General features: G+C 44.8%; 1 protein-coding gene and 1 non-coding gene across 3 annotated transcripts in view; one reads left to right on the top strand and one right to left on the bottom strand.

The window, feature by feature from the left end:
* Positions 1-24542, bottom strand: part of Bmerb1 (bMERB domain containing 1) — a 185915-nt gene that overhangs the window by 140543 nt on the left and 20830 nt on the right. The window lies entirely within an intron of this gene.
* On the top strand, positions 21336-21442 carry LOC117712256 (U6 spliceosomal RNA). Its single transcript, XR_004607304.1, has one exon. It is a non-coding gene; the product is annotated as a U6 spliceosomal RNA (small nuclear RNA).

Here is a 24542-nt window from a genome sequence, read left to right as displayed (position 1 = left end):
TCTATGCTATTATACCAAGATTTCAAAAGTTCAGAGTTTTAATATTAATCAATAGATTTGTAATATGTTATTAATAGCACCGTTAGAGTACTGTTATTATTATCAGTTGTCTTCTAAATGTTGACTTAAAGATGCTTTTCATCATGCTAACAACATTTCTGCCCGATCTATATTTCCAGCCCTCTGGAGAAGAAAGAGTGTTCGTGGTTTAACCCAAAACCACAGCATTTACTCTGACTTGAAGGCTCCAGCTGTTTTACAGACACCTGTTGGATGCTTTTTCTACAATGAGGATTTCAGTAAAGATTACAAACAATGATAATATAAGTTTCAGGGAATCAAAAAGTCATAAGATCTATTCAGATACATTATCATAAGTTAGCTATGGAGGACCATGAGACTCAAGATGAGGTTGTTACTCCATCCAGGGTGTTCCCAAATCCCATCTCCACTCAACCTAAAAGAGGGGACTTCCACCCCTAGACCAAGCAGAGAGGGGCCACCCAGAACCCCCTCTGACTGGCGATCTGAATTCTTGCTTACACTGTAAGGCTAAGCACTGCAAGAGAATATAAATAAAAGTTAAAAAATATGTTTCTGGGTTCCCTGAGTGACAAGCCTGACTGCATAGGGGTTGATGTCAAAAGTATCCCCTCTCCAGGAAAAAGACATCGGGATAGGTATGGCCCTCATGCCTCACTGGACAACGACAGGAGGACCAGAGCCATTACAAGGTCCCCTTTAATTACTGGAGGTCAGGCCTCTATCCCCGCCTTGGCAAGATTAGAATCGCCAGGGCCCTTCTATACTTGGAGAAGGGAGGAGATGTCAGGGGCAGCTCTGTTTATACACTGAAGGCCTAAAATCAGCCATAATCCTAAAATCAGCAATAGGCCTGACATACATGCCTGCTAACACAAAGTCTTGGGTCTCTGTAGAAAAACACTGAAACAGATGGCTATAAGCTATTGTAAACAGGCAGCTTTTGTGGAAATCTGCCAGCCTGAGTAGTCATAAACCTTGTAAATAGGCAGCCTTGATGGATAGTACCAACTTAGATAAGGACAAGTGAATCATAGGCAAAGTCATAGTAGCCTGTCCCCTGAACCTTCACCCAGCTGATACCCTGTTCTGAAAGATATCTGTACTCCCCCTGAACAGCTATGCTCCTGTGTCATCCCCTTCCACACATCCTGCATTTTTGTGTTTATAACCCCTGTGTTAAAAAGTAAAAATTATGATTTGATAATAAAAAAAAAAAAAGACAAAAAGTCACAAGACGCCAGGCAGTGGTGATGCACGCCTTTGATCCCAGCACTTGGGAGGCAGAGGCAGGTGGATTTCTGAGTTCGAGGCCAGCCTCATCTACAGAGTGAGTTCCAGGACAGCCAGGGCTACACAGAGAAACCCTGTCTCGAAAAACAAAACAAAACAAAACAAAACAAAACAAAACAAAACAAAAAAGTCGTAAGCCTTTGATCTGCCTCGAACAGGTCAGACTCCAGATAAGTACTCCTGTCAGTCAAAAGCCTAAGCTTCTCTGTCTATTGCTCCAAATATAAAAGTTTCCTTTAAGTATTTAGCTTCTATCCCTGGTATATATCAGTCTTGGCAGAATTCCACTTAGCTAGTAGACATTATCCACAAATCAGCTGTGGGCTACAAACTGCTCCAAAGGGGATCAATACCGTACCAACCCCAGGCAGGCCTATAAAGTCAGAAAGCCCTGGGCTTGGTGAAGGCTGGTGTGGATCAGTCTGGCCGGTGTGATTTCTCCCTGTTTCTTCAGCTGCGTCAGCAAATCAGATGCTTTTGATGAATGTTCCATTGCCCAAATTCCCTCCTGGACTTTCACTAACATTCCAGCCTTCCTGGGCCCTAACAATATTGTCCTAACTTTAGCAGGAAGTAGCCAAGAAAATACATGAACCGTTATCCTCAACATAAGTCTGGAATGGTTGGTCAAAAGGAAACTCCCTGGCAGAGGAGACAAAATGGTTACCTATAGTAACTATTAGCATACCAAGATGATAATAACCCTAAAGTTGTGTTCTCTCTATGCTAACTAAACAGGTATCATTTATAAGTAGGCCATATTTCTTTTAATGCACTACAATTTTTTCATCCACCCCACCCCACAGATAAAGAACGATAATCCCTATCAAGTAATTGATAGGGACACACAAGACAAGTGGGGAATACTGAACCAACTTGCCTCCATCTTGTGCTTAAAAGCCAGCTTATAGTAAAAACAAACTAAGCTCATTACTGTATGTGATTAAGTCTGTGTTTCTCAAAGATGAGGCTATGTCAAACCTTAAGTACAAATGATTCTGTACTGCCTTTGGGGGATGACCAATTTTACTCTGTGTGAAGGTATGTCTCTGTATTTTCAATTGTTAGTTCTATAAGACCAGAGAGCTAAGTGCTGGCTGGATTCTGGTGTTGGCATTCCTATGGCCCATCATCTTGTTTTCTACTTTAGAAGTATTCATTCTTTCTCACCTGTCTAAAGGCAATCTAGATATGTACTAGAGGTTGTCTAGCTGATAACTGGTTGTAATAAAGGGATGACTGCTGACTTTTAATTTTTACTTATTATTACTCGTGTGTGTGTGTGTGTGTGTGTGTGTGTGTGTGTGTGTGTGTGTTTCAGACAAGGTCTTACTGTGTAGTCCTGTCTGGCCCAGAACTCTCTATACAGAGTTGACAGATGGGCCTCAAATTTACAGAGATACTCCTGCCTCTGCCTGAGATTAAAGATATGCACCATCACATCAGGCCTACAAGTTTTCTGGAAACAAATGAAAAACTAGAAAATTCCAACAAAGAATCTCCAGAACAAAGGTTATTACAAAAACAAAATAAAACCTGATTGGTAGCTTACCATTGTAATCCTAGCACTCATGAAGATGAAGCAGGAGGATTGTCATGAGTTTAAGGCCAGCCTGGACTACACAGTGAGTTCAAACCCAGCCCGGGCTACAGAGTGAGACCCGGTATGTATTTTAAACAAGGAATTATAAGAATGAAACACCTAATCAAAATTAGGTCACCAGATGGGTTCAGCAGTAGATTTATCAAGATAAAAATCAATGAACTTAAGGTCAGTTAAGTAGTATTAGCCAATCTAACCGCAGAGAAAACAAATAACCAGGTGAGGTCCACACCTGGAATCTCAGGTAGCTGTACCAGGAAGATTTAGAGTTCAAGGCCAGCATAGAGTGAGTTCGAACAGATCTAAGCTCCCCGGTGAGACCTTGTCTCTAAACAAGTAAATAATCAGCCTCAGGACCCCATAGGATAATGACAAGAGTAAGTGCTTCAAGCTAGGAAATAAGAAATACACACATAGGAGCCATGAGATAGCTCAGTGGGTACACACATGGGAGCCATGAGATAGCTCAGTGGGTACATACATGGGAGGCATGAGATAGCTCAGTGGGTACATACATGGGAGCCATGAGATAGCTCAGTGGGTACATACCTGGGAGGCATGAGATAGCTCAGTGGGTACATACATGGGAGCCATGAGATAGCTCAGTGGGTACATACCTGGGAGGCATGAGATAGCTCAGTGGGTACAGGTGTTTGCTGCCCAGCCTGACAACCCAAGTTTGATCCTCAGGAACCACATGGCGGAGGGAGAGAAAAGACTCCTGTAAACTGTCCTCTGACGCTCACACACTCACCGTGGCATACATGTTCACACACACACAAGCACAATAAGCAAATATAATAGTATTTTTTAAAAAATGAGTAGATAGTCAATGTCCCTATCATTGAGATCCAGAAGTCAGCAGGAAGGACAAAGAACTGAAAAGGCTGGGGAAAAAAAAGTCTCAAATATGATACGAAAATTCTATGGGATATGCAGAGAAAAGTGCTAAATAAGCTAAATCCAAAGAAATCTCACCAACATATGTCATTAAAGTCAAGAAAGGAAAAGATTTTGAAAGACTGAATCAATCCAAGGAGAAAGCAGAGCTGCTTTGGGAGGAGCGTGCATCTGAATGTGGTCCATGTGAAGCCACGGCGAACCGCGGGGAGCACCTAATGTGCCTCAAGCACAGAAGAGCTTCCTGGATTATACAATTGTATTTAGGCTATAAATCTTTTAGGAATTTAAGGCAATACATGAGCCTTCACTGGTAGTGAGTCTGCCTTTAAAGAATGGTAAGAGAGTTGTTTAAACAGACAGAACACAATTACAAGAAAGTTTGGGACTTTAGAAAGAAAGATGTTACGTGGGTAAAAAGAGGAGCCCACAGAACAGTGTTTAGGTTGGATCTTTTTTTTCCAAGACAGGGTTTCTCTGTGTAGCCCTGGCTGTCCTGGAACTCACTCTGTAGACCAGGCTGGCCTCGAACTCAGAAATCTGCCTGCCTCTGCCTCCCAAGTGCTGGGATTGAAGGCATTCGCCACCACTGCCCGGCTAGGTTGGACTTTTGATATGTGTTGTAATGATAAATACTGGCTCCCAAGGCCTTGTTGCTCCCAGGAATGAGAGAATCTTTATATACAATGTAACCTCATTCCTTAATTTAACACTATTGGTTTAAAAAGAAAAAGATGCTGACAGCTGGGCAGAAGAGACACAGGTGGGGTTTGGGGCTCTCAGGCATGGGGTCTGAGGAGACAGGGAGAGAGAGAGAAGGTGGAGAAGGGAGAAAACAACATGGAGTAAGAATCTTACAATCATGGCCATCAGGGCTGGACAATTGGAGTTAAAAGTGGCCCAGATGGAACATGGCAAGTCATATTGTGAGGTTACTGGCAGGAAAATAGACATAATAGCATTGAGGGTAAATATCTGCCCAGCCTTAGTGCTGATTAAGGATTATCATAAATATAAAAGTTGTGTGTCTTTTATCTGGGAACTGAATAATCAAAGTGGGGGTAGAAGCCCTAATTGAGATTAAATATTTCCACACAGAATGAACTGCTTTTCTAAAGTGTTTCTTAAGTCATATGTAGAAATTACGATCTGGTTCCCAGCCCCATGATCCCAGAAATAAGATTCAGACTCAAAATACATTTACAAATACTTCAGCCATATAGCTAGGCTCTATTCTGACTAGATTATAACTGAAATGTCCCATTTATTTTAACCTGTGCTCAGGTACCACGTATCTTGTCTCCTCACATCTCCCAGGCTAATCACCTTGCACCTGGCTCTATCCCAAAATTCTTTCTCTTCCCAGATGTTCCACCTTCTATTTCCTCCCTAAGACATAGGCCATAGGCTTTTTAACTGACAAGTGACATCTATATAATGCATAAGATATTCTCTCTACAAATCCCCCTTTTAGTCCAATAAAGGGCTATTTTTCTTTCAAACATAAATCGAATACAATTATAACAATTACAAAACAATTATGAAAACTATAAGATATGATATATTTATAATGTACAGTACATTTATATTTGGCAACTTAGATAAAGTATTTTATCATCTATCCTGTCTTGGTGAGTTCAGAATTTTATATCTAAATCATTTTCTATCCTAACTTTTATTACCATCCTAAAAATATCTTCTTAGACCTAAAATATCTTAAGTCCCAAACAACTAAAGCTTATAGTAAGACTAAGAGATAACTGGCTGCCTGGACAGTTCCCAGTATTCTTCATAACACTGAAGCATCTATCTTCAGCCTTCTGACCCAGAATATCTGACAGACCTTTTGTGAAACAGGAGTTATGAAGGAATAGCTTACCCTGTCTTGGCAGAGCTTGGCAGTCAACTTCCCTGTGTCTGATTGTCCTTTCTGGGCAGCATTTTGTCAGCAGATAAAGTTAGGAAACTTTCTTTGCCCAATGGCTGGCTTGACACAAGTGAAGCAATTCCATAAGAGGTTTCTGGTGCTCGTCACCTTCTTTAAAGTGGAATGGGGGTATTGTCAGGACCAGACCTGTCTCCTATTCAAAAGGTTTCTTAATAGTGAAATAATGTTAAATGGCATTTTCTGTGGATTTCAGAGGGTTTTGAAAACCAACTACCTATTTATAGCATATATAAACCAACAAACTCTGCCTATTTTTAGCTATTTGCTATCTGAATAACCTAGAAAACATTTCATTGTAATCAACTATACTAGTATTTAATACGACTAAGAGTTTGACTATTTTGTAACCATCCCTACTAGTTTGTAACATATTTTTAATTGCATAGGCACAATGTCTAAGAGTTGAAACATAATATACAGTAGTTATATTTGATGGAAAAAATAATATAAGAAGTAAAAACTAAAGTCTGCTGTGGTCATCAATGTATTTGGAATCCGATGGTACAGGTCTATCATCTTAGTTACTTGGGAGCTGAAGAAGAAAGATTGAATGTTCAAGACCGGTCCTGGCTTCAAGTACAAGGCCAGCTTGGACAATTTAGTGATACCCTATCTCAAAATGAAAACATTTTTAAAAGAACCAGGGATGTAGCACGGGAATGAAATACTTTTTTAGCATGTAAGGGGCCCCGAATTCAGTCCCTAGTCCCACAAAAAAAAAAAAAAAAAAAAAAAAACAAAGAAAATGAATAAAGGGACCTAGGGGGAACAAGCCCAGAAGGTACCTGTAGACTTCAGTGAGTCATGCATAAACAGTCTGAGACCAACCGCACCCGCTAGGATCAACTGTAAGGGCTAAAGTTATGTTCTAAATGTAAAGTATTGAACCTAAGGAAGCTATAACACAAAAATGCCTCTAACCTGTAAGTTCCACTTTCTCAAGGGCAGATAACTTCCTAGAATGCTGGAGGCTGTTGTTCATGTGAGATAATAAGCCAGATGTTTGTGTGTTTTGGTGTTTTTGTTTGTATTCTTTGTGGGAGGGGGAGTTTGTTTGTTTGTTTTTAAGATGGGTTTTCTTTGTGTAACCCTGGCTAATTCTGGATCTCTCTCTCTTTCTCTCTCTCTCTCTCTCTCTCTCTCTCTCTCTCTCTCTTCCTCTTTCTTTCTCTCTCTGCAGGATATCACATAGCTTAGCTTGGCCTTGAACTCCTACATCTTCAGCCTGAAACTACACTAAACTACACTGAGAATTATTTTTCTATTTGTGTGGCTCATTCTAAATAGCAGAGGCTGAGTAGAGTTTTTCTCCCTGCTTTGTTCCCAGCTCCTAGCACTCCGGACACAGGCAGCAAGGAATGAGATCTCTGAGTTGAATGGATTGGTGTAAAAAAGAAGGAGATAGGGAGAGGGGAAGAAGGACTGACTGGGCAGGAGCAGAGCAGAAGCAGCATGCAGCATGTGAGTTGGGCTGAAGCTCCAGAATGTACCGTGCTGCTTCCTGGGAAGCTGCAGGCAGTGCTTCACCTAGCTGGCTAAGCCCAGGGCTCCTTCTTGTCTGAATACCTTTATGTTGCTCCCAAACAAGCATAAGGGTTGGAGTTCAGGTCCCAAGCACCCATATAAGTGCCCAGTGGGCATAATGGCACACCTGAAATTCCTGTAACAGCATATCTTAGGAGCAAGCTGACTAGACTACACACATCAGCAAGTCCCGAGTTCAAGTCCCCAGTACAGACTCAGATGGAGAGCACTGGGGATGACAACCAGTCAACCTCTGGCCTCCTGTCGTAGTTTGTGTATCATTGCTGTGAAGAGATACTATGAACAAGGCAAGTCTTATAAGGAACAACATTGCATTGGGGCTGGCTTACAGGTTCAGAGGCTCAGTCTGGTATCATCATAGTGGGAAGCATGGCAGCATGCAGGCAGGCATGGTACTGGAGATGGAGCTGAGAGTTCTGCATCTGGATTTGACTGCAAATCAAATGTAGAGGAGAGACTGTCCTCTTCAGGCAGCTGGGAGGAAACTCTCAAAGCCCACCAACACAGCCATACACTTCTTCCAAGAAGGCCACACCCTCTAAGCATAGTCAAACTACACCTCCATACATAATACACTCATAGGAACATGCACACACACACACACCTCACATAACACATACAAAAAGATTTTTTGAAAAAAAAGAGATGGGAAGAAACTAAATCAGAGTGGACAATACTCTAAGCACCAGAAAACTGGAGGATTAAAATGAGCTTTCAAACATCACCCCCCTACACCCAAGGCTAACAGCATGCCCTATCTCAGACGGTGGAATTTCCTTTCTCTATTAAGGCTGCCACTAAGATGTACCTGAACATGATGACACTTTAGACTTGAGTGGAGACTAGGCTACTAAGTAAAAATATCTGGGATATCTGGAGACACACACAACTCACCCTAGAATTTCTTTCTATCTTTGTGGTTCAGTGCATGTATGATGTAACTGTCATCATATAACGTGTGCAAGTCTCTATGGAGGCCAAAAGCGGGTGTCAGGTATCTTTGTCACTCTTTGCCTGGTTCCTTTAAGACAGTCTCTCCCTGAACTTGGGGGCTTGTTTTGTTTTTGTTTTCAACTAGGCTGGCAGTCAACAATGCTGGTAACCCTCTTGCCTCCACCTCTCCCACAGCAGCACCAGGGTTACAAGCACACCAGGCCAGGCCTGATTTGTTACATGGGTACTCACATCTAAACTCAGGTCCTTGTGGTTGCTCAACAAATACACAACATAATCACTGAGCCATGTCTCCAGCCCCTTGACTTCCTCATCACTGTGAAATATCCTTTGTTGCCTCTAGTAACCTGGGCTTTGTTGTTGCTGCCACTTGGTTTTTTGTTTTGTTTTGTATTTTTTTAGAAATCCTTGTCTTTTCCAACAGATGAGCAGCACCTCCTCAGTCTTACATCTGTGTGCAAACTATTTCCTCTATCATCTTCTTTTTATCTGTGTCTTTAAATATGAAATGTACATGTAAGCACTGTCAAATACTGAACCTTGTCTCAAGCTCTCTCTCTCTCTCTCAGCAGGATATCACATGTAGCTTAACTTGGCCTTGAACTCCTATTTCCTCAGCCTCTACCTCCTAAGGGCTGGGATTATAGGAATGAGCCCCACCACACCTAGCTTCACCCCAATTACATTTAATATGATTAATGATATAGCTGATTTACACATGCTCTCTTACTGTTTCTCAACATTTGTTTGTGTGTCTGTGATTCTCTGTCAGTCCCTTATTCTATGTTAAATGCTGGAGACTGCTTTCCTGACATACATGAAGCCCTGGGTTCTGTTTCCAGCTCTGGGCAAGGAGGCGGGAGGATCAAAAATTCAAGGCCAGGCTTAGTTAATAATGAGTTTGAGGTTAGTCTAAACTGAGAGGCAATGTCTCAAATATTAATAAATAAATAAATAAATAAATAAATAAGTAAATGAATGAACGTAGCTATCTAGACCAGGAACTCAGACAGTGTGATTAAAGCCACTGAGAAAGATGTGCTATACTCAGTTCAACCCATAGGGGCCAGAAGATGCTTCCAAAGATGTGTGAGAAGGACTGTTGGTGAGAGGAATGGGACCGGTCTGAACCACACCTGCAGCAGATGTAGCAGACTATGAACAGAGATAGGCAGGGAAGTGGGATCAGAGGCCCTGGATGGGCAGGAAAAGCCAGACGGTGGGCTGATGCAGATTCATTTTAGCTTCTTTCTGAAAGCAATGGTTAACTAATGGGCTCAAGGAGGGTCCTATTTGCATGACAGATAACATTGTCACGGTAGAGAGATGGTTCAGTTGATAAAACACTTTCCAAACAAGTGTGAGGACCTGAGTTCAGATCCCCAGAGCCCAGGTAAAAACCGATGTGGTAGCTGTGATTGTAATCTTGGGTCTCCAATGGCAAGATGGGAGGCAGAGAAAGCAGAATCTGCAGAAACTAGCTCAACACATGCAAAAGCGAACAGTAAGAGATGATCCTCAAACAAGCAGGAGAGCAAGGACCTCCCACCCCAAATTATCTTCTGACCACCACATGGACGAATGAACACAGTGAACAAACTTTTTAACTAAAAAATGACTTTGTCAATTATTCATATGCTCAATGAGACAAGAGCCAAATACCCAGAAAAGTACTGGGGATTTGGGCAGCTGGAAGAACAGGGCCTTCACCCAGGGTTTCCTGATCCCCAGTCTGCTGTCTCTTCCACAGCACCACTGCAATTATATTTCATTTCTTGTTCAAGAAATTTTCCCCAACTCAAAAAAACAAATGAGCTCCCATAAAATGAAGTGAGACAGACATGCCTCCAACCTTTCAGCCTTACTGAGAAACTTTACTGGGCAAGTCCACTTTAAGGAATCATTGTAGAAGACAGGCCAGCAAGATGGCTCAGTGGATGAAGGCATTTGCCACAAGTCTGAGGGTGTGAGTTAGATCTCTGGGGCCCAAGGAGACAATGCTGCAAGGAGAGAATCCATTCTTGCAAGTTGTCCTTGACCTCCACATGTACATCAGGGCACATATGCTCACAAATATACACATAAATAGATAAACGGAATTTAAAAATTAAAATGCACAAATCAATATATGTCTGGGCTGGAGATACAGCTCAGTTGGTAAAGTGCTTGCCCAGCATGTCCAAAGCCCTGAGTTTGATCCTCAGGACTCTATGAACTGGGTGTGGTGGTACACACCAATAATCCCAGAGATAAAGGCGAGAGGACCGGAAGTTCACAGTCATCATCAACTACATAGCCAATCTGAGGCAAACGTGGACTTCATGAGACTGTCTCAATAAACACACATAAACATCCACTAAGAATGTAGCAGTTCATAGATTAAACCTGTGTGTGGACAAAAACATGCCGGTAGGAATGACTTTCACTTCCTGACCTTTTGGTATGGCTTTAAATTTTTATAATGAGGATTTATTACCTCAAAATAATTTAATAAAGGCTCCCTGGCAGAGTTCCTGTGCAGTCCCTGCATGAATGCCGTGGAATTAATTCAGCAGATAAGTTTGAGCCACTGAAAGAGAAGGAAGATGTCAGCCTGATGAGCCAGAAACTGCTGTGAAGAATCAGACATTAACTATGGTCCTTTCAGAGAACACGATGGGAAGGTCAGGTCAGAGTAGGGTGAATTCCTTGACAGTGAAGACCTTTGAAACAGGTCATTCTTTGAAATGAAGCCTGGAGCTAAGATTGTGACTCAACTGGCAGAGCCCCTGCCTAGCATGCGCAATGCCCTGGGTTTGACCCTCAACATTTTCTAAATCTCAACTCTTCTTTACAAAGCAAGGCAGGGCTGAAGTGTGTGTCACCAGAACTACCCTGGTGAAAATTGGTGGCTTCTGGGAGACCCAACTTTCCTGTTCTGACACTAGGAGGGTCTCAGACTAAGGAGAGTGGCTGACAGTCCCAGCACCGGCTATCACTGGTTATTCTTCCAGATGCCCTCCTCTACTTTCTTCCGCTGTTTGTCTCCACCTCTGCTGCTGAAGAGACTGTTGGATGCTTCAGAACCTTGTGAGTGCCTTTCAACACATATCCATTACAGCCCAATTCTGCCATCACTGCTGTGCTCAAAGCGGGCTGTGCTGTGCAGGCTTCTCTTGTACTCTCCTGCCCAGTCTGTCACCCCGTTCACATCATGGGAGAGTATCCATCTGGATGCTTTCTTGTGTGTGGAAGAGTGCATGTTTGTGGTAGATGTGTGTGCATGTGTGTATATCTGTGTGTGTCTGCATGCATGCATGTGCATGTGTGTGCACGTGTGTCTTTGTGTGTCTGTGACATGCATGCATGCATGTGTGTCAGTATATGTTCATGTATCTGTGTATGCACGCGTGTGTGCATGCCTGCGTGCGTGTCTGTGTGTGTGTGTGTGTGTGTGTGTGTGTGTATGTGTGCTCAGTGCAGATACAAGTACTTGTATTGAGTGCCTATATATGGGGTTCTAGAGGACAAGGTCAGCTATCATTCCTCAGGAGCCATCCATCTTGGTATTTTGAGATAAAGTCTCTCACTAGAACCAAGCACTCATCAAGTAGGCTACAAGGCCTGGTAACTAACAAGCTCCAAAGACTTCCTTGATGTTGTCTCCTTGGCTCTGGGATGACAAGAAAATACCACCATACCTAGCTTGGCTTTCTTATGTGGGCTCTGGAAATTGAAGTCAGGTCCTTGTGTTTGTAAGGCAATTTAACAGATGGGCTTTTTTATCTCCCCAGCCTCTTGATCTTGGACCTTAGCACTAAGTTATGTCTGGTCATCAGTGCTTGCCCCCAGGCAATAGTGATGGTCTCTCCGATTGGCCTTAGGTCCTTTCAAGCACCGGTAGTTTAAGTAGGTTATCAGGGAAGAAAACTCTAAGTCTGTGAAAGACAGGGAGGGTATGATATATGATTGCTTCTTTGGGTTCTTTCCAATGGACAGCTTGAGAAGGCCTCATTAGAGTGTGAGGTCAGCCACAGCTCTGTACCTAAGCAGTTAAGAGTTAATCACAGAGCGTAGATCATCTTATAATGATTACAAGTTAGAGAACACAGAAGGAGAAATCAGTTAGTATTAGCAGAATGAGTCACAAGTTGGATCCTGTGTTCTGGTTTTAATATAAGCTGACTTTAAAAAATGTGTTCAAATATTTTATTAGCCACACACATTTTCCTGAACAATAATTAAATTTTGTAAGGAGGAGACTTTTTTCTTTTAAAGTGTGTGTATATATGTATGTGTGTGTGTGAGCATGCATACACACAGGCACACACACTACAGAGCACATCAGTCCTTGCTTTTCCACGTTGGCTGAGTCAGAATCTCTTTGATGTTGTGTAAGCCAAGCTAACTGACCCCAGAACTAACCCCTGTGTCCACTGATATTATTATGAACATTGTGCTGCTGTATCTAGATTTGAAATGGGTTCTGGGCCCAAAATCAACATGGCCAGGCTTGTACACTGAGTGCTTTCACCTACTCAGCTATCTCTCCAACCCTTTGAGGGAGATTTTGGTTTTGTCTTATTTTCTGGCAGAGTCTCACATAGCCCATAGAGATAGACTATAAGTACTAGCGTAAGGGCTTAGGGGAGGATCCGCTTAGGATACACTGCCTGATTATCATAGTTAAAGATGACTTTGAACTCTTGATCCTCCTGCCTCCACCTCCCACAGGTGGTACAAACCCAGGACCTTGCACATGCTGGGCAGGTACTCTTTATCAACTGTGCTATGTTCCCAAGCCTAACAATGCTCTGAACTTCCAAAGGTCTTCTCCTATGAAACTGAGAGTCGACACTTGAACCAGTTTCCACTATTCCTGGACTAGTGCTTTACACTGAGTGGATCCTTAATAAATGCCTTTGGATGGGGGAGGGAGGAGCAGAAGGAGCAGATGGATTTTTTGGTATTTCCTCCAAGGCATAAGGGGGAAGGGGTGGATAGATTGATTTTATTTCTCTTATTAATTGGGTAAGGGCTGTGAGGTCTGAAAAGGGGTGATTTGGGGGGCCTTGATCTTTGGGTTCATTTGACTGAGGGGCCCCAGGAGCTGTGTTGTTGTTCTCAGTCTGTCCTATTTTCGATGGTCCTATACATTGCCGAATTGCAGCTAAGATCGGCAAAAACTCACGAGGGTTTTTTTTATCTCTGTTTTTGATAAGGGAAGCTACTTTGCTCCATGAGTCTAGGCTGTAAATATTATCCTCTGCCATGCATGGTGCTATCTGAAGAACTTCCTCCCAAAACAAGGAGGCTTGCTTTTTGCCTATTCTTATCCTGTGGGTCTTTAGTAGGGAATATATCTGCCTAGCCTGAGGTGAACATTTATGTGAGGTGGAATTTCCCATGATAGAAAAAGAAGAGAAATGCCTTGTCCAATGGGAACGTTCCCTTGGCCTATTGGCTTTGGGGGATTCCACAATGGTCCAAGAGTGCCAAGCCTTCCCGCAGATTTAAGAACTGGCAGCTGCCCTTATGGCTTTTAAATGGCTGCTGCGTTACCAGTTTTCTTTTTGTTTTAGAGAGAGTCTAGATAGAGTCTTTGCCAATGCCCGTTGCAGGCTGTCGGGATTTAAGCAGAGGCCAGGGAAGCTTTGAACCAGCACCAGAGAGTGGCCCTGGCCAGGAGATAGCAAAAGCTCCCTTGGCTTACTTAAATCCGCGCAATGGCTTCTGACTGAAACACAGGAGGAAAAAACAGATTGCTTGTTTCAAGAGTTCGGGGTTTACCCTTCCTGCAGTATCAGTAGCTGCATGGTTGTGTGGCTTCCAAGGCCCCATGTTGGGCGCCAGATGTTGGACCCTGGTCCTGCAGAATGTCCCTCGGCAGTCTCCCAGCTGGTGGCAGGGCGTGAGCGGGGAGGGGAGATTGCCTGCTTCTGGCGTCCTTCGTTGCTGGCCAATCTTCTCCAGGTGTTGCCCCTGCTGTTCCGTGCTGAACTGGTCCAGGCTCGGGCCAGGCCGATAAGGATCGGACTAGCTGACAGAAAGGCAGTCAGGCCTCTCCACCCTCAGAACTGTGAACGCTTTGCATTCTCAGTGCCCCCCATTAACAACTCTGGCCCAGCCTTACGATATGAATGGACCGTTCTCCCCCAAGGAATGGCTAACAGTCCTACCATTTGTCAGGAGGCTGTAGCCACTGCACTAAAACCCTATTTAGACAAAGGACTCAATGTCTATCATTACATGGATGACATCTTGGTCTGGGGAGATGCTTCTACCTCCCCCTCCCAACTTAAGGACCAGCTAATACCTTCCCTATCTGCCCTAGGATTCAAAATAGCCCCTCACAAAATCCAACTTATTCCCCCCATTACATTTCTAGGAACAGAGATCTCCCTTACTTCAATACGTCCCCTCAAGCCCACCCTCTCCTTCCCTCAAAAATTAACTCTTGCCTCACTACAGAGCTTTTTGGGCAACCTTAATTGGCTTTGACCCTGGCTTCACCTCCCCACAAGTACCCTTCAACCTCTCTTTAACCTCCTGAAAGGAGATAAAAATCCCTCCTCCCCAAAGACACTGTCCCCAGAAGCAGTCCAAGCCCTAACATCCATCAATTCAGCCCTAAATGATATGGCTCTTGCTAGATATGACCCAACAATACCTGTACATCTCCTTATCTTTAATTCCTCCCCCACCCTTGTAGGAGCCCTTTACCAACCACAGGGGGTGCTAGAATGGCTCCATACTCCGATGGGTGGTACACCCCGAATTCTAAATGAAGTGGATGCACTTGCCAATATGATTAAAAATGGCAGAGATAGGGCCCTACAGATCCTAGGAAAAGAACCTGACGTTCTTGTCACTCCCTTCTCCCTCTCTGATGTTCAGTGGCTGATCAAAAATCATACCCACTTCGCTATCAGCTTAATAGGATTCCCAGGACAAATTGACAACCATTATCCTGATGAAAAATGGGCCTCTGCCCTCCCTCTGTTGCAATGGCTACCCCCCAAACTATTCTCCAGAGAGCCCATAGCAGGAGCCCCCTCAATTTTTACCGATGGGGGAAAGAGGGGAGCTGCAGCAGTAATATACTACTTCCCTGAAGATGAACCCCCATCCTCCGATTCAAAGAGCTCCCCCACCACTCCCCCCAATATAAAGAACTATATGCCATTTACCTAGCTTTAAAAGAAGTCAAAGGCCCCCTTAACCTCTTTTCAGACAGCGTATATGCTGTCAATTTGCTTCCTTGGTTGTCAAGGTCATTTATCAAATTAGATGACAACCCACTTTCCCCTCTACTCGTAAATGTTTCTGCCCTCCTACAGGAGAGAGCCTCCCCCATCTATATCCAACACATCCGATCCCACAGTCCCCTACCAGGTCCTATATCTGAGGAGAATACACTCGCTGACCAAACTGCCTCAACCGGAACATTCATAGCCTCCACTGAGCAAGCTGACCAATTTCACTCACGCACACACACAAATCTAAAGGGGCTTCATGCTCGCTTCCCCCACATCCCCCTTGCTCAGCTTCAAAGGATAATAAAAACATGTGCCTCTTGTACATCCCTCATTACCAACCCCAGCTTTGCAAGCCATGGGCACCAATCCCCGAGGCCTCAAATCTAATGCCTTATGGCAAATTGATGTTACCCATGTTCCCCAATTTGGTAAACAAAAATATGTTTTTGTCACCATAGATACTTACTCACATTTCGTATGGGCTACAGCCCAGACAGGTGAAAACTCAAAAAGGCTGATCTACCATATGCTTTCTACCTTTGCCATCATGGGCATTCCTCAGCAGATAAAAAGTGATAACGGCCCCGCCTTCACTAGCTCTCAATTTAAAACCTTCTGCACACGCTGGGAAATTACCCATCATACTGGAATTCCCCACAACCCTCAGGGTCAAGGAATAATAGAAAGGACACACCAAACCCTGAAGGCCCAACTCCTAAAACAACAAGCCACCGCTTATCCCCCTAATATACAATTAATGATGGCCCTGACTACCCTAAACATATTCAACATCTACAAAACCTCCAAATACCCTCCTATCTCCGTTCATTGGCACACACCAAAATTAGCTCTCCCTATCCTAGTACGATGTCGAGATCCTTTGGATGGAATTTGGAAGGGACCAGACCCCCTCCTCACAACCAGGAGGGGTTTCGCTTGTGTTTTTCCACAGGACCAGCCCAAGCCTATCTGGGTCCCTGCCAGAAATGTCCGACACCAACCCACCAACCAAGAAGATGGCCTGCCTCTCACTGACAGATCAAGGACAGAGGATGAAGAGGAGAAGGCAAAGGAGTCACCATGCCCAGAGGAGCAGCAGGATCTCCTGGAAGGACATCCATGACCTGATAACAGCTGCCCAGGCCATGTGCCCTCCACAAGACCCCCTCTCTTCCATTCTCTTGGCAGTTTTCACCATCCTTCATGCTAACTCTGCTACCGCCCAGCCTCCCCCTAGCCTTCCCAACACCTACCATTGGAGATTCTATGCTAGGGAAACCTATAATGGACACAATAAAGTTATAGGAACCCAGGACTGCCCACTTGAAGGATGTCGAACCAAGATTGAGATCCCCCTACACCCGGAATCTATCTCCACTATCCCCAGCCCTTTTCTCTGCTTTCCTTACCGAAACACAGGTGAATGTCTCCAGGAGGTCTCCACATATGGAGGTTGCAGATATTGGAGCTGCAGGATGGAATCCACCAGTCGTGGTGGCACCATGCTCACCAACCTTAAAACTCATTTTCAGCTTTCCATCACCGATCCATGGAATGAACGTTGGCGAATCGGAGTCGTGGGTAAACTTTACCCCAATGGCTATGCCAGACACCCGGTAGCTGACCTACATGTCTCCCGTGAACTTATCCCTGCCCCCAAATCAGCCTTTACTCATGCTAATATTATCCAACAGGAAAACCAGTCTCAGGAGGAACTACAAGCTACCCTCTCCTGGCTACACTACATCCAATATGCAGCAGACCTCCTTCCCCTGACGACCCATCCCAATTCATCCCAATGCTTTTTCTGTGCCTCCCTCTCCCGACCATTATTAACAGCCGTTCCCATTAACTTTTCACTTCGCGACCTCCATGGACCCCTGCCCACGAGGAAAACACAGGACATTCCTCTCTTTGACCTACCCCCGCCTCTTTGCCTTATAGGACCCTCCTTGAAACCCCATCTCACATGTGCTCATGACATCACCATTACCAAATCAGTATGTGTCAACCCTCCTGCCCTGCTCTGGTGCAAGGGCACTACAGGTGCCTGTATCAACCCTCATTTTCAAGGCTCCTGCGCCCCCGTGATTGTTGTTCCTCAGGTTTATCTCTATGAACCTGAAGAGCTTGCCTTGCAGATGAGAGAAAGCCGAAAGAAGAGAGAGATCTTCATCCCTCTGCCCATTGGACTAGGCCTTGCTGTCTCACTTGGTGCTACTGGAACTGCTGGAGCAGCTCTTGTCCAAACACAGCATCTGGCCAGCGACTTCCAGGATAAGCTTGACCAGGCAATGGCCTCTACGACAGACAGCCTTGAATCTCTTCAACGCCAGATAACCTCTTTAGCAGGAGTTGCTCTCCAGAACTGGAGGGCCCTGGACTTGTTGACTGCTGAACAGGGGGGGACTTGTGTTTTGTTGGGGGAGGAATGTTGCTTCTATGTCAATGAATCTGGGCTGGTAGAACAAGATGTACAGATGCTCAAAAACTCTGGGGGAACCTACAGGCTCGCTATACTCCCAACACCCCTGCCCCTTGGTATTCAAACCCCCTGACGGCTTGGATTCTCCCCCTCCTTGGCCCCATACTAGCCATTGGAGCCTTCCTTCTCTTGGCACCCTGCCTCATTCAGTTTCTAAAACAACAGATGAGTAACATTGCAAAGGTAACCACCAATCAGGTCTTAGTTCAATATCAAACTGTTTCTGACATAGGAGACATTTATTCCAATGACACCTCTCCTTTATAAAAGAAAAGAGAGGGAATTGTAGGGCACTGAGCTGAGAGACAACCAGGTGTCTGGTTGAACGAGCTTCAAACCCCGGAGACCCTTTGAGGGACGGTAGGCCGTTTGGCTCTGTTCCTGGCCCCCTGGCTCTCTCAGCTTCCGCCCTTTACCACTTCACAGCCCCTCTCTCAGAGAGGTTGAGAGGTCTACGACCATCGGGTCATGTAGGAATGGTGCCCCAGGCTCTCCTCGCATGCATATGAGGCATCCCCAAAACCTCAGACTAAGTCAATGAGGTTACCTGCTGCTAAAACCTTCACCCACCCCAAACTGTATATATTGAGCTTAATTGAGAAGTAAAGGCACACAAGAACCATCCAGGTGTCCGAGAACTTCCTTTCATTGTTGACCCACTGCAGCCCTTCTCTGCTACCTGGCTGGCGCTTCCCGGCTTAAGAGCTGTAACCCTTTAGAGCCCGCTGGGCTCTTCTGCTACCTAGCCGGCACTTCCCAGCTTAAGAGCTGTAATGCTTCAGAGCCGGCTGGGCTCTTCTGCTACCTAGCCGGCATCCCCCGGCTAAACAAAGAGCTGTACCGCTTGACAACCCGCCGGCTTGCCCTGGAGCCTGCCTGGAACACCCGACTGCCTTTCTGTCAGCTAGTCCGCTCCTTATCGGCCTGGCCCGAGCCTGGACCAGTTCAGCACGGAACAGCAGGGGCAACACCTGGAGAAGATTGGCCAGCAACAAAGGACGCCAGAAGCAGCGACAGGGGCAGGCAATCTCCCCTCCCCGCTCACGCCCTGCCACCAGCCGGGAGACTGCCGTGGGACATTCTGCAGGACCAGGGTCCAACATCGGAGAAGCATGACTATGTGTACACACACACACACACACACACACACACACACACGTGCATATGTGTTGCTGACTGTCAAGCCCCTTGCACATTTGAGGACCGTATGCTGTCATTGAACCGCACGTCCTATGACCCTATATCTCTATTTTCACGTTGTAACAAGAGAAAGGAGGGCCTTGATATTTTTCTCGAAAAATACAAACTGTGTTTGATCAAAGCCAAGCAAGAAAAAACTATAGAACTCAACATACAAAGATAAAAAAAAACTTCTCATATTTTTCTTCTCATTTTTTTGCGGGGAGCACAAAGGTCCTTTCGCTCACAGACCACTAAGGAAATCAGGAATGTTAAACATGCAGGGTTGTCTTTTCAAAGAAAAAAAGATATATAAGCTGTTTTTCTCCCCAGAAAGCTGTGAATGCAGGTGGTTAGTAGCCAGGTTATCCGCATTGTCTGAAGGGTCAGGTCATTTTAAGCTCCCACAAGCAAGACTGCAGGTAGCTAATATTCTCAGTGACCTTTGCATTATTTGTATGGCCAGGGGCTCCTCTAGGTTCCCACCATCAGGGCTGGAGGTGGCTAACAGCCCAAATGACCTCTACACTAGCACACCAGATTCTCCCCTAAGTCCTTACGCTAGTACTTATAGTCTCTCTCTAGAACCCATCTTCTTGGAAGAAATGGCACGTGCTTTCAGTTGAGTTTCTATGTAATTATGCCTCCTTGTGCACCTGGGATTGTATTACACTTGGGGAACCTTTTTTCTAAATTGCACTGTGCTTAAATATGCTTACGATAACCTCCTCGGGGTCAGATTCCTGAAGTTTAAACCAATCCAGCTTACTAAGTTGTGCCAAAACTTCTTGCTTCTCAATGTTCATTTCTCTGACAGCAGTAGAGTTTACAGGGACACCCAATTTTTTTCATGTGATTAACTCAGTTGCCTGTTTGCTTAAAAAGAAAAAGAAAGCTTCAGAAAGAAAGCTTCGGAGATGGCTCAGCCAGTAAAGCATGAGAATTTTTGTTAAATCCCTAGAGCCCATATAAATAGCCAGACTCAACAGTGTGTACCTGTAATCACAGAACCAGGAAGGTGGAGGCAGCTGGACCCCTGGGTGTTGCTGAGCAAGCTCTAGGCCAGTGAAGGTCCTTGTCTTTAAAAAATGGTAGCCAACTCATGAGAAAGAACATCCAAGGTTGACCTCTGGCCTCCACACACACACACACACACACACACTCACACACATATGTGCACTTGTATACACATGAACACACACATGACAAAGAGAACCATAGATGATACCATAGCATTCTAGAAGGAGTTCTAAAGGAAGGTGAGAAAGGGTGTACGTCAGAGGGTTTCTGCATGAGCCAAATGGCTAAGCTTTTACTGGGATTTACCAAATGTCTGTAGTGGTAGCAGAGGGAGCTCCCCTAGAGCCTTCCCCTTGCCACAAACATGGACACCATACAGAAAACGTCACCTATCAAAACAAAGAATCTAACATCTAAAAATATAAAACTAAAAAATAACTGACTCAAAGTTTCCAGGATTCCCACTTATTTCCCCTTTCCCCTTCAAAGGCCCCATGCTGCTCTCAGCATCTTGTCAGCAACCACCTGTCTTAACCCGAACCAATGCCTTCAGCTCCCCTTTCTCCTGGTATTGCTTCATTAACATAGCCATTGCTTTCTCCTGCCTTTAAAAGATACTAACTGAACACAGACAAATGCTAGGCCAATATGCCAAGTGATTCCCACTCAGACAGAATCAAAGGGAAACCAGTGTAACAACTCCTCTGTCTTGGTTAGGGTTTCATTGCTGTGAGGGACACCATGATCAAGGCAACTCTTATAAAAAAGAAAACATTTATTTGGGGCTGGCTTACAGTTTCAGTTTCAGAGGTTCAGTCCATTATCATCAAGGTGGGAAGCATGGCAGCATGCAGATAGACTTGGTGCTGGAGAAGCTGAGAGTTTTACATCTTGATCCAAAGGCAGCCAGGAGGAGACTGTCTTCTGCACTGGGTATAGCTTGAGCTTATATGTGAGACCTTGAAGCTCACCTCCGTAGTGACACACTTCCTCCAACAAGGCCACACCTCCTAATAGTGTCACTCCCTATGAGCAATGCATTCAAACCCATGAATCTATTGGGGGTCATTTCTATACTAACCACCACACCCTCTTAAAATGGGAAAAGTGAATCAAAAGAAGGCAGCTGTGCCCGCTTCGGCAGCACATATACTAGAATTGAAACGATAAGGAGAAGATTAGCATGGCCCCTGCGCAAGGATGACACGAAAATTCGTAAAGCGTTCCATATTTAAAAAGAAAAAAGAAAAAAAAAGAAGGCAGCTGAGAGAGGGGGCTGCTGAGACTGGAGGAGATGTCAGGGAAGTAGGTATTGATATTTGAGACCTGACAGTATGAAGGAATTTATAAAGTGAGGGAGAAAGAAATCAAAGCAGAATACCCTCAAAGAAAAGTTACCCCATCCTAAGAACCAAGAGCAAGCTGGGGATGGGGTTTGTGTAGAAGACTGTAGAGTGCTTGCCTAGTGTACTCAGGGCCCCAGGGTTCCATCTCCAGCATGCAGGTAGGTGAGGGTCCTTGCAGCTGGAGTGGAAGGCAGGTGAGATGCCTACACATGGCAAAATGAAAAGGTATGAGCAAGCAACAGAATTTGAATTGCATTTCCTTGGGTCCCAACATGCTTAGTCTATGCAGTTGCCAGACTTGTGGTGTGCTCACCATACAACTCAGGTGGGTATGGGGTTGGAGAGACGGATGGATCAATGATTATGCCCTATGTATTTTGGGTTTCTTTTTCCCCAGCACTTAGCAGAGATATTTGTGCCAAAGAATTACAAAGAATGTTTGCCAGATTGGATTAGACTTTCTGTTACACTCCACTGTACACTTGTAGCTCTGGATTATACAGGTGGCATCTAGTTTAGTGCATACAGCTGTCTCTTAAGCTTCTCACCACCAGCTTTGCTCAGCTCTACCTGACATCCTCCTTCACTCAAACTCTGGAAAGAAAAGAATTTCCCATGATATCTACAGGTGAAAAGTGACTCCAAAGACAGAGTAGATTTGATGATCTCGCTTTGAAAAAAAAGAGGAGGATGAGAAGGGAAATGAGGGAAGCAGGGACTTCTGGGAAGATGTTTTCCTTGGGTATCCGAAGCTGGCAGCATTATAGCATTGACTTTTTTTTTTTTAAGGTTCTTTCGAGACAGGGTTTCTCTGTGTAGCCCTGGCTGTCCTGGAACTCACTCTGTAGTCCAGGCTGGCCTCGAACTCAGAAATCTGCCTGCCTCCTGCCTCCTGCCTCCTGCCTCCTGCCTCCTGCCTCCTGCCTCCTGCCTCCTGCCTCCTGCCTCCTGCCTCCTGCCTCCTGCCTCCTGCCTCCTGCCTCCTGCCTCCTGCCTCCTGCCTCCTGCCTCCTGCCTCCTGCCTCCCAAATGCTAGGATTAAAGGCGTATGCCACCACTGCCTGGCACATTGACTTTTTATTATCAAAACAATATCAAACTATTTTTATTAAGCAGGGAAGCTGATGTCCATACATAGAGGTTACTGTGGCTCTTGCTCCATATCCAGCAACTGGCTCATTCTTGTATTGACATGTCCATTGTTGTTCTACTGAGACTTATACTTCAACCATGGAATGTGGCATCTTGGGAACCAGCAATTAAGTCACCCTGCCCTCCTGTACTGACCAGTTTTATGTGTCAACATCACACAAGCTAGAGTCATCAGAGAGAAAGGAGCTTCAGTTGAGGAAATGCCTCCATGAGATCCAGCTGTAAGGCATTTCCTCAATCAGTGATTGATGGGGGAGGGGCCAGCCCATCGCAGGTGGTGCCATCCCTGAGCTGGTGGTCCTGGCTTCTATAAAAAAGCAGACTGAGCAAGCTATGAGAAGCAAGCCAGTAAGCAGCACCCCTCCTGGCCCCAGGTTCCAGCCCTGCTTGAGTTCCTGCCCTGACTTTCTCCAACACTAGACTAAGACCTGAAAGTATAAGACAAATAAACACTTTCCTCCCCAACTTGCTTTTTGGTCATGGTGTTTTGTCCCAGCAATAGAAACCCTAAGACAGCTCCTTTATCAACTGCAAATAGAAACATAAACCAAATACAGCCACTGTGGAATCCAGTGTGAAGAGCCCTCCAAAAACTACAAACAGAACTACATATGACCCAGCTGTGCCCCTCCTGAGTATGTACCAGAAGAACTCCGAGTCAGTACACCAAAGAGATATCTGGACAGCTGTGCTGTATGAAGCCAGAGTAGATACTCATCAACAAACAGGTGAATGAACAAAGACAATATAGCATGCAAACACGAAGGAATAGTAATCAATCATAAAGAGTAAAATGGATGAGACCGCCAGCCGTCTTCACAGATTCAGACGAGTGTTTGGGTTCTTTTTTCTTATTCAGAACTGTATATGTGATGTGTATGATATATATAGTATATGCAAGTATGGGCTATGAGAGGGAGTGGCCTAGAAAAGGGGAGGACTAAGAGAAGGTAACAGCACAGAATCTAAAGTGGAGGGGGAATTAAGTGGGCAGATGAAGGCACTGGACAGGTCCATTGCTGCTCTGTAGCTATTTCCTCCTGATTGAAGCTTTTCCACCTCCAGGGGAAAGGGAAGACTCGTGAACCTCACAAGAAGCTTACAAGAACTCTGAAGAAAGTTTCAAGGCTCAGGAAACCCTTCCCCAAAGCTATGTAAATAGTAAACAGATGGGGGTGGGGGGGTATGAGCCTCTTCCTTGCCAGGGGAACTCCCAGGAGGCATCTTTCAAGAGTCATGGCCCAGGCAGGGGTGGACTTTCCAAAGATGCAGCTTAGTTTCCCCCATGCCTCAATAAGCTCACTGAGGCAGCAAGCTGGTCTTGGGTGGGATCCTTCCTCTGGCTCATCATCAGTACCTTGAAGTGAATCTGGGGTGAACAGATGTTTGTTTAAGTCCCCCCAAGAAAGTCCTGCAATGCAACTGCTCAACTGCAACTGAACCCCAGAAAGAATGTGCAGGATTCAGCAGGTTTTTAGAGGTGTTTACCTTAGAATAGGAGGTGGAATTATTAACCACAGAAAGTGACAGTTAACACTATACTTTCTTCTTCTCACCCCTTCACCCCTAGGATCTGAATAGTGAGCACAGTGTGTCAGAGACATCCATAGTGTGACACAGCTACCTGGAACTTCACAGTGGTATGGCCCCTCTTCTGAGTCCTGGCTGTTTGCTTTTTTTTTTTTTTTTTTTTTTTTTTTAATTCTGGAGAGATTTCCACCTGCTTCCAGTACGTTTTTTTCTTTTCTTTTCTTTCTTTTCTTTCTTTCTTTCTTTCTTTTTTTTTTTTTTAGGTTTTTTTCAAGACAGGGTTTCTCTGTGCAGCCCTGGCTGTCCT

The sequence above is a fragment of the Arvicanthis niloticus genome, chromosome 6 (assembly GCF_011762505.2).
Source record: "Arvicanthis niloticus isolate mArvNil1 chromosome 6, mArvNil1.pat.X, whole genome shotgun sequence".
In the NCBI taxonomy this organism is placed as follows: Eukaryota; Metazoa; Chordata; class Mammalia; order Rodentia; family Muridae; genus Arvicanthis; species Arvicanthis niloticus.
This window is presented reverse-complemented; position numbering and strand designations above follow the sequence as displayed.